The sequence below is a fragment of the Pelodiscus sinensis genome, chromosome 1 (genome assembly GCF_052426305.1).
Source record: "Pelodiscus sinensis isolate ZL-2025 chromosome 1, ASM5242630v1, whole genome shotgun sequence".
NCBI classification, from domain to species: domain Eukaryota; kingdom Metazoa; phylum Chordata; order Testudines; family Trionychidae; genus Pelodiscus; species Pelodiscus sinensis.
The window spans coordinates 218,616,447-218,626,724 of NC_143052.1; positions in this window are offsets into that span (position 1 = coordinate 218,616,447).

The window sequence follows — 10,278 nt, forward strand, 5'->3', positions numbered from 1 at the left end:
AACTAAGATGGGACTACTGTAAGGTAGGTACATAACTAGCTGGATAACCATTCTCAGAGAGTAGTTATTAATGGTTCACAGTCATACTAGAAGGGCATAAAAAGTGGGATTCCACAGGGATCTGTTTTGGGACTGGTTCTGTTCAATATCTTCATCAACGATTTAGATGATGGGATAGAGAGTACGATTATTATGTTTGCAGAGTATACCAAGCTAGGAGGGGTTGCAAGTGCTTTGGAGAATAGGGTCATAATTCAAAATGATCTGGACAAACTGGAGAAATGGTCTGAGGTAAATAGGATGAAGTTTAATAATGACAAATGCAAAGTGCTCCACTTAGGAAGGAACAATCCATTTCACACATGCAAAATGGGAAGTCACTGTCTAGGAAGGAGAACTGCAGAAAGGGATCTATGGGTCATAGTGGACAACAAGCTAACTATGAGTCAACAGTGTGACATTGTTACAAAAAACCAAACATGATTCTGGGATGCATTAACAGGAGTGCTGTGAGCAAGACATGAGAAGTCATTCTTCTGCTCTATTCTACACTGATTAGGCCTCTGTTGGAGTATTGTGTCCAGTTCTGGGCACCACATTTCAAGAAAGATGTGGAGAAATTGGAGAAGGTCCAGAGAAGAGCAACAAAAATGATTGGGCTGAAGGAATTGGGCTTGTTTAGTTTGGAAAAGAGAGGACTGAGAGGGGACACGAAAGAGGTTTTCAGGTGTTTAAAAGGATGGCATGGGGGGGAGGAGGGGAATTGTTCTCCTTGGCCTCTGAGGATAGGACAAGAAGCAATGAGCTTAAATTGCAGTAAGGGAGGTTTAGGTTGGACATTAGGAAAAACTTTGTAACTACCAGAGTGGTTAAAGACTGGAGTACATTGCCTAGAGAGCTTGTGGAATCTCCATCACTAGAGATATTTAAGAACAATACTACAGCCTTTGATAACACAGAGGCAGCTCTCCAGGACTTTCAGATGGGCCTTTGGTATTAGACAGTATTCCCTTTTTGTCTAAGGAGCACTACAGTGAGGTTGAATGGATGAAGAATTTTGTACTTTTGGGGTATTTTTCTCTCCAGTAAGTGCCAGAAGAACAATTCTAATCTCTAAACTACTTATGCATGCTCTTTGCAACATTTTTTGCCATGACTCCTGAGAGGAACTTCCTGTCCGCTTGCAAAGAGGAGTCAGACTCTGAATTTATTCTATGATCTTGTCTTTTCTTCCCTCTCTTCCCTAGATTTTTGCCCTTATGAAATAATAAATTCAACTTACAAAGCACTGGAGTATTCCCCAGAGAAGCACTAAGGCTGCTGTTTGTCAATATAAAACCATTTAAAATGCTTTTTAAAAATTAAAGACTGGTTTTTGAAAGCTTAACAAATGACAGTAGCTGGGGGCAGAATAGATTGGAAAAAAAAGGGGGGGAAGAGCAGAAAAGGTTATAAATATGGGGCTGCCAGAGTGTTCAAATTGCAAAAAATCTGTGGAAGAAACAGATGTATTGTAAAACTGGGAAGAGGTGGCTATACAAGTACCTCAGATTTATGCCCTCTTATATTCCCCAGTACTCCTGTCCATCTAGTCCCCAGCTGGCTTCTCACCATTGACTGTCACATTTTATGTATGCCAGACTACAAGTCTGGGGATTGCTTGAAGGTGTTTGCCTGTTTTTGTGTCGTAGTCAAGATAAGCACAGTATAAATGACTGTATTATCAAGTTTTAGGTTCACTGTTATTAGAGAAGTTTTCTCCTAATTCATCTACATATGTGATAAGGAGCATTTGCCTTATGTAATACATAGCAAATAAGATAAGTACAGAGTGAAATATTTAAAATATTTAAAATTAGCTAATTTTGCTGACATAACCCTTTCTGTGTGTGTACGTGCACATATGTGTTCTTCTTTTTTACCTCCTTCCCCCTCTGGAATGATACAAATTAGTAAAGGCTTTAGCAACTCTGAAAACAGATATGAGAACCAGTCTTGTGGTTGATTTCAGTTCCCTGTGTGCTTTATGTCTACAAACACCAAAACAGAAAATACAAATGTGATTTAGAGAGGGGGTGTATGACGGGGCACCACTGCCCTGCACTTGGGGAAGCCGCAACTGAGGGTTCCTGGAGGAAGCACCCTGGATAGATACCGGCTGGGCACTTCACAGTAGGATGGCACCCTCCGGAGAATTGGGGACAGGGGACAGAGGACAGCAGCAGCTGGCAGGATGCCAGAGACGTGGGGGGGGGGGGCACGTACCGATGACGTCACGCGCCATGCCGGCCAGGGATATGCTGGTCGCGGCGTGATGATGGACCCCGGAAGGGCAGCGGGGATTTCAAAAGGGGAGCTGGCTGGACAGGAGGGGGGAAAGGGGAAGAAGAAGCCGGTGAGTTGTTACAAGCGGGAGAGCCCCGGGGACAGGAGGGAAGAAGAAGTAACCCAGGGCAGGGCCGTGGAACCCGTGAGCGGGTGGTTTAGGGTCTGCAACCCCATTTGCTGGGTAGGGACAATGGTTTCCTGCCCTTAGGGCCCTGGATTGGGACTTGGGAGAGAGAGTGGCCCCGAGTGCCCCTCTTCCCCACCCGGGGCTCAAATCGTTTGTAAGAAATGCAGCCTCGACGAAGGCGTTGTGTGTATATGACTGCATGTAACCTGTGGGAATACTTATAGGCAAACGGGGGTGGTGGTTACACAATAAAGGGTATCTGGGATGAATCCCAGTTCCGTGAATTAATTGGGGGCCAGAGGACCCAACCGGTGACACGTGGTGGAGAATGTGGGCATTGATCCAGCCCTGCAGGGAGGGCTAGGTAAGAACTCGAAACGTCAGGTGATCTGCCTTCAAATTTGTGTAACGAGGTTGAGTAATGGACGCCAACAAGTTTTTGGAGTGGCTGGTAGAGAGCCAAAAGCAGCAGCAGCAGCAGCAGCAACAGGCGCAAGTACTGCAACAAATAGTAGCACAATTACAAGAACAGCAGAGACAATTAGTTCATGAGATTCGAGACACGGCGATGGGGACGGATGGATCCCGGGGTGGAACAAACAGCAGCCCACTCAGTGAACAGGAAGACGGGGACGTGGGACCACAATTACCAATCTGCCTGATGTAGCTGAGACCACAAGATGATCCGGAGGCATTTCTGGTTACTTTTGAATGGGTGGCTACGGCCACAAACTGGCCCCAAAAACACTGGGCCACCCTTCTGGCGCCTTATCTCTCTGGCCCCGCACAGTTGGCATACCGAGGTATGTCCGCTAAGGACACGTTATGTTACTACAAGGTGAAAGAGGCAATTCTCGACCAGCTGGGAGTGATGCCAGAGACCCATTGGCAGCGGTTCTGAGAGGTTCGATATGACCCCTCTGAGCACCCACGAGTGGTGGCCCAGTGGGTGAAAGAAGCAGGGATGAGGTGGCTGGAACCCAAGAACAAGTCAGCATTTCAGGTAGCCGAACTGGTCATTTTAGAATAGTACATCCAGAACTCACCTCCAGAAGACCAGAAGAGGGTCCACCAACATCTATCTGAATCGTTAGAAGAAGCCATCACCTTAATGGAACATTTCGTGGCAGCTGAGGGGGCAGAGGGACGAGGGAGAATGCTGAACCTGAGCACATCCCATAAGACACCAGGGGAAGAGAGGCTGAAAACACCCCCACTGTAAGCCGAAGACCAAATAAAGGGTCACTACTGGAATGGAAATTGGTGCCCATCTGGAGTCAGCCAAAGGCCAAGAGTGAGAACTTCAATCCCCGCAGAGAAGGAAGGGCGCCGAGTCCAATGACAGAAACAGCGTTGAAAGGAGCCTGCTACCCATGCGGGCAGGAAGGGCACTTTAAGAGGGAGTGCCCCCTCATGGACTGCACCTTTGGGCAGAAGGAAGCAAAAAGAGCTTGTCGAAGTGGAGTAGACCAGGCCCAGATAATACGGGAAGTCCGGGTTAATGGGAAGCCAGTCAAAGCGGTAATAGACTCGTGGTGTGGAGAAACCATAATACGGGCAGATGTAATCAAGCCCTTCCCACCGCAGGGCCCCAGGGTATGGATGTGATGCATACATGGGGATGTTCGTTTATACCCCACTGCCAGGGTGTGGATCAAGGATGGGTGGGAGGAGGCGATATGTGAAGTAGCAGTAACCCCGAAACTTATTCAGCCTGTCCTCTTGGGACGGGATTGGCCCGGGTTCAGGTGATTGTTACGGCAATAGGGGGAAGACAGGGGAGGGCAGGACCCGAGACCCCAACAGGAAGCCTCCTTGGTGGCACAGGGAGAAGGAGTTCCAGGACTGGTGTACTGAGCGGGGGCAGATCCGGAGGGCACACCATCAATCCTCAAGTGGGAACCTGACGAGGGGAACTTCCTAACTCAACAAAGGGAGGATCCCACCCTACAGCAGGCGTGGCGGCAAGTCCAAAGTATGGAGGAATCATGAGATGAGGACACCAGGACTCCAATACAAGGACCACATTTCAAGGTACGGGGTGACCGACTATTTAGGATAATCACAGAGCGGGAAGGACAAGAGGAAAGATCCCAATTGTGGAAAATCATGGAACTGGCCCATGACAATCCCTGGGCCGGGCACCTGGGATCCAATAAAACTCAACAGAGAGTCCTGCAGCGGTTTTACTGGCCAGGAGTATAGCAAGAAATTAAGAACTTTTGTGCCTCATGCCCCCAGTGCCAGCAGACATCAGGGGTAAGGGTGGCCCCCGCCCCCTTAGTTCCCCCGCCAAGGCGTTGTGTGTATATGACTGCATGTAACCTCTGGGAATAATTATAGGTAAACAGGGGTGGTGGTTACACAATAAAGGGTATCGGGGACGAATCCTGGTTCCGTGAATTAATTGGAGGCCAGCGGATCCAACCAGTGACAGGGTGTATTTGACTTATTACAACAGGCAGGTAGAAGTCCAGAATTCTGAGTTCTCTTCCCCTTAATCATTGAGGACACACCTATATTTACCAGAGGATCGACACTCTGGAGGTTGATCTTCTGGTGTTCGATTTAGCATAAATGACGTAGCGAGGGAGGCACGGGGGGGAGGGGATTTGCCCCCAGGCGCCATACTAGGAGGGCACCAATTTAGTCCCACTCTGCTCCTCCTGTCATCCCTCAGTTCGCCTGCTCCTCCTCCACCCGTCAGCGGCAGTTGGAGCCTCCTCCCCGCCTCTCTGCCCTCATCCCAACCCTCCTCTATCTCCACCGATGGGTTAATGCGTGTGGGGGCCCGACCCCAAACCAGAGGAGGCAGGGGAAGATGTGGTACAAACTCCCCCCTCTCCCAGGGTTGGGCTCAGCCTTTGCCCCCAAGCGCATAACACTCTTGCTACACCTCTGTTTAGCAGGCCTACTATAGACCTGTAAATAGAGTGCTGAGGGCAGCCCCTGCTAGCATTCGGTACTCCTTGATCTGCAAGCCCCCATTCGTTCCGATTGGCCTCCCACAGTCTGGATGCCACTAAGGTTCGGCTTAAGGTAAGCTGACTTTAGCTACACATTTTGCATAACTGGAGTTGCGTATCTTAAGCTAGCCTGCCTGATTTGGTGTAGACCAGTCCTGAGTGACCTAGCACAAGTCATTTAATCATGCTGTTAAAAGTTTTCAAATGCACTTAAGAGATTTAGGAGCTTAAGTATGTCTTATTGAAAGTCAATGGACTTGGGCTCCTAAGTGCCCAAGTTGCTTCTGAAAACAGTTTTTACACTCCTAGTTCACTTAAGATACTTTTAAAAAGTTTGCTCTTTGTCCTTTGGGGAAAATAGAAGCATAAGGGGCCAATACTACCTACCTTCCAAGAATGCTATGAGGATTAATTAATTTATAATGTAAACTTGTTTGAAAACGTCCCCTAGGAAGTACTGTGAAGCAATCTTTTCATTACACAGGAGCGTCTAATGTCATGTGTATATGTAAAACCACGTGGTGGAACAGAACTTGGGACCTTCAGAACTGAGAGCATGAGCCTATACAATTTGAGCTAAATAGCAACTGGCTCTCAGCCAAGACTGTTGAGCAAACTCATTCTCTCTTTCTTTAAGTGCAGAGCTGTGCAATTATTTTTATAGGAGGGCTACTTCACTAATTTTGATAGTGGTCGTAGGCCAGTCTCAGAAGGGGCAGGACCTCAGCCAGAAAGCTGGTTCCCTCTAGGCACCGTGTGTGGGGGAGGAAGGAGACTTTGTGTACTCCCCCATGGGGCGGAGGAGCATGGGAGCTCTCTTCCCCCTACCACCCGGCCAGGAGCACATGGCACCCAGAGGGAACTGGCAGTTCCTTCTGGTGTCATGTGCCCCTGGCGAGGGGAGGAGACTTTGCGTGCTCCCCTGCCCCCAGTCTCCAAATGGCCTGTGGGTGGGAAAGCACACGAGGTCTCTCCCCACCCCGCCGTCCTGCCCTGCTGTGGCACGCGACTCCTAGAGGAAATCGCCAGCCTTTTGAATAGCTGGCAGATCCCTCTTGTGGGGAGGAGACTTTGCATGTTTCCCACACCATCTGGGTCTCAATTGGCCTGGGGGCAGGGGTGTGGAGGGCAGGCCGTGGGCCAGATGAAACAGCTTAGTGGGCCAGATCCTGCCTCCGAGCTATATCTTGCCCACCCCTGTTTAAGTGGTCCAAGTGCCACACCCAGTAGGTCTCTGGGTTACATACAGACTGCAGAAGCTGTTATGCACTCTTATTCTGGTTTCGAGGCTAGGGATGTTAAATATCGGTTCATTGGATAGTCGAGTAACCTCATGAATTCTTATCGGTTAGTCGTCTATTCTATAGTCCCGGGGGTGGGGCCGGCAGCCAGTGTGCTCCGGCCCCACTCCAGAAGAGCCCCCTGCCACTCTGTGCTGCTGCATCTCTATCAGAGGCAGCAGCATGGGGTGTCAGGCAGGAGCTGGTCTGCGAGGGGAGCCAGTTTAAAAACCAGCTCCCACCATGAGACCTGGCACGAGCTGGAACTGAGCTAGGCTGCCTGCCTGCCCAGCTCCTAATACACTTTAAATGCAGAGCTGCAGGCCCTGGACCTGGCGTGGTCTGCCCGACCAGCTCCTAATACATTTTAAATGCAGAGATATAGCAGGGGTAGGTTCCAGAACCATCACAAGCCAGGACTGAGCTGGGCTGCTGGCCAGCCTGCTAAAAAATTTACTGGCAAGGGTGGGGAGGGAAATGCATGTAGTCTATAGCATTAACCGATAAGCTTTTGCTTATCGGTTAATGGGTTAATTGGCTACACTATTACATCCCTATTCGAGGCTGAATAGAAAATAATATATAACCAGTTTAATAAAGAAATACTAAAATGCTGTTCCTATTAAAGCAGATGGTGAAAGAGTGGAAGCAGAATAAGGGTGAGTTTGCTAATTTTCAATATAAAGCATTAGAACCTAACTACTCACTTGATCTTATCTCTCTTTTAAAAAAATATAAAGCAGTTAAATGTAATTGCCATATTAATTACCAAAGGACTAGAAGTAACACAAGTACATTTTATTATTATTTCATCACTATACTAGCTACATAATTTCTTCCTTCTCGGTGTTTGATATATTTAAACATAGAAGAAAAATTGCCTTGAAGGGCTGCTTATTGGGCATTTAGTTAGCCATTCCTTCTTCAAGACCATGTTTTAAATACTATATTGTAAAGGTAGGAAGGTTAAACCAAAAGTATCATGAAGAATATTGATGACATATTTTCACCATTGGAGACTGAGCATATTTAATTTCACTAAAGCTTTTCTGCAGGTGTGGTTTCCCATGGGGACTGAACTGAACCAATGGACCATGTAGTCTCAGGTTAGCTTTCCTCATTCCCACATATGATTATTTTTATTTATATCTTCATAGATTCCGGGTGAGCAAGGAGGCACAAGTGCCAGTTAGTAGCTCTGAAATGGTTTTCTTTGAAAATTAAAATTGGATTCTCGTGCACATTTCACAGCCTGGTCAAACAAATGGAGAAGCTTTATGGTGTTTCCCGTCTAAGTAATTAATGCTGTAGTTTAGTTCACCATTATGCTAGTTCAGGATAACAGACATTATTGGCATCATTCTTTCTTTGAAGCAAAACTCATTCATTCATCCACAAGGGCTCAGAAGAGAGGAAAAAGGTTTTCCTGTGGCCAAACTTGCATAGGAACTGCAGGACAAGATCAGTCCAATTTTCCACCTAGCCAAGTATCTTTATAGTGGCCAATGCCAGATGCTTCAGAAGAAGGTGTAAAATACTCGTAATCCGCAATTTTATGCATGAATAAACCTAAGGGACATCCTGCCTGTTTTCCCATGCAGTTTCTAATTCTTATCAGGTTCAATTTCCACAGTCATTAAAGGTTCCCTTGTATCTAAACCAGACGGTGGAATCGCAATTTCTAACCAGCTAAATATAGGCAGTTATTACAGCAATAAAAAAAACAATAAAGGCTAGATCACAGAACAAATTTAGGACAATGGTTTTGCAATTCTTTTTTTAAAAAATTGGGTTTGATTTCTTGGCTGTCTCTCTCATTCCTGGAGTTGGGAGTATGTAGAAATCAAGAGAGCACAGGAAATGGCAATTTTCTATAGTTTTTCCAGGCAATCACGAAGTTATCGTTTCTCTGTATTTTTTCAAAGACACTAAGAATTTACAAGGGAAAAGATTAAGCGCAAGAGGGAGAGTTGTGTATTGTGGAAATGGTTAGTATGTTGCCTGTGCTAACTGTATTGCTGTGCATACCCAATGTTGGAGTTTAGAGGCAACCAGAATTATAGGCTAAGATTTTTCAAAAATGTTTGGTACTTCCATTTTTAAGGTGTATGAAAGAGTCTTATAAAACAACGAATAGTCTTGCAGCACCTTAGAGACTAACAAAACATGTAGGTGGTATCATGAGCTTTCATGGGCACAGCCCCCTTCTTCAGATTAATGGAGTTATTAAAGGTCTAGTTTCTAATTAAAGGAGTCCGTCTTTCAAAGCACTTACTTTCTACAAATCAGATCCCTTTAATGAATGTCAGACTGGTCACCCAAAAACTGATGCACCCCAAGTTATCTAGGCCTGTCTATATTATTGTGACAGCTACAAAGCTTTATTGTAGCTAGATACAAAATAGCACAAGTCAAGATAAAATCATTCCATAGGAGGGAGTGAGGGGAGTGAGAGGAATGATTGATAGATTTATGATTCAGAAAAGGTTCCATAACATAAAAAGGAGAGGAAAATACAGATATACGGAACATCAGCCAAATATAGTATCAAGTACATGCAGCGACTGTTCAGTGCTGAATGGAAACAGTTATATCACTTGGAACATTGATGGTTATCCAATTTTGTTTTTCATTTAATCTCATTTGTTTTTCATATAATATGTATTCAGTGTCTAATGTTAGAGTGTGAAGACTTTTTGTGCTTCCCTGCTAGCAGGAAGGGGTTCAAATACCATACCCATGGTTTGGAGAGGTGAATTATGGCTCATGAGGGAATTTCTTCTGGAGGAGAGCAGACAGCTCTTTCATTGAAGGACAGAGGCAGCTTACAGTCCATGCCTGATACCTATGACAAAGATTGCCCAGTTAAATACGGAAGAAAGGAATAAGTGTTGCTAATATTTCGAAGGTGAAACACTAAACAGGGATATAAAACCAAACATTTTAAAATAAAAATGCTCATACATCTATATACCATCATGGGGAATGGGTGTGTTGGCGATGAAAAGGGCATAAACGTAACTTTAAAAAAAAAAAAAAAAAAGGCCAGTACCACAGGCTGGAGCCCATTGAAGTAATGGTAAAACTGCTATTGATTTCAATGGGGCAGGATCAAGTGTAACCAGCTTTACATAATGCACCCTTCATTCAGATTGCTCTGCAAAGCCAGCAAAACTCAGTCTATTTCCGTAATGATCTAAAAATGATCGAAACCCAGATGTGCACAACAGCTGAAGGTCAGTTTAAGGTATGTAATTCCAGCTATGTAAAAAACATAGCTGGACCCAACATATCTTAACTTCAGATGAGGTTCGGCGCTGCCCTCACAGCAGGATGTTGACAGGAGAAATGCTTCTGTTGACTCCCCTTACTCCTCATGAGGAGTAGGAATTCTGGCATCGATGAGAGAACCATCAGCATTTGATTTAGCAAGTTTTTACTAGACCTGCTAAATTGAACTTCGGTGGATCGACCACCAGAGCATTGATCTTCCAGGAAGTGAAGACATGGTCTCAAGACTGTAAGGTCTTCAGAACAAGAACTATCTCTTTTTACATGTTTGTACAGTGTTTCGCAC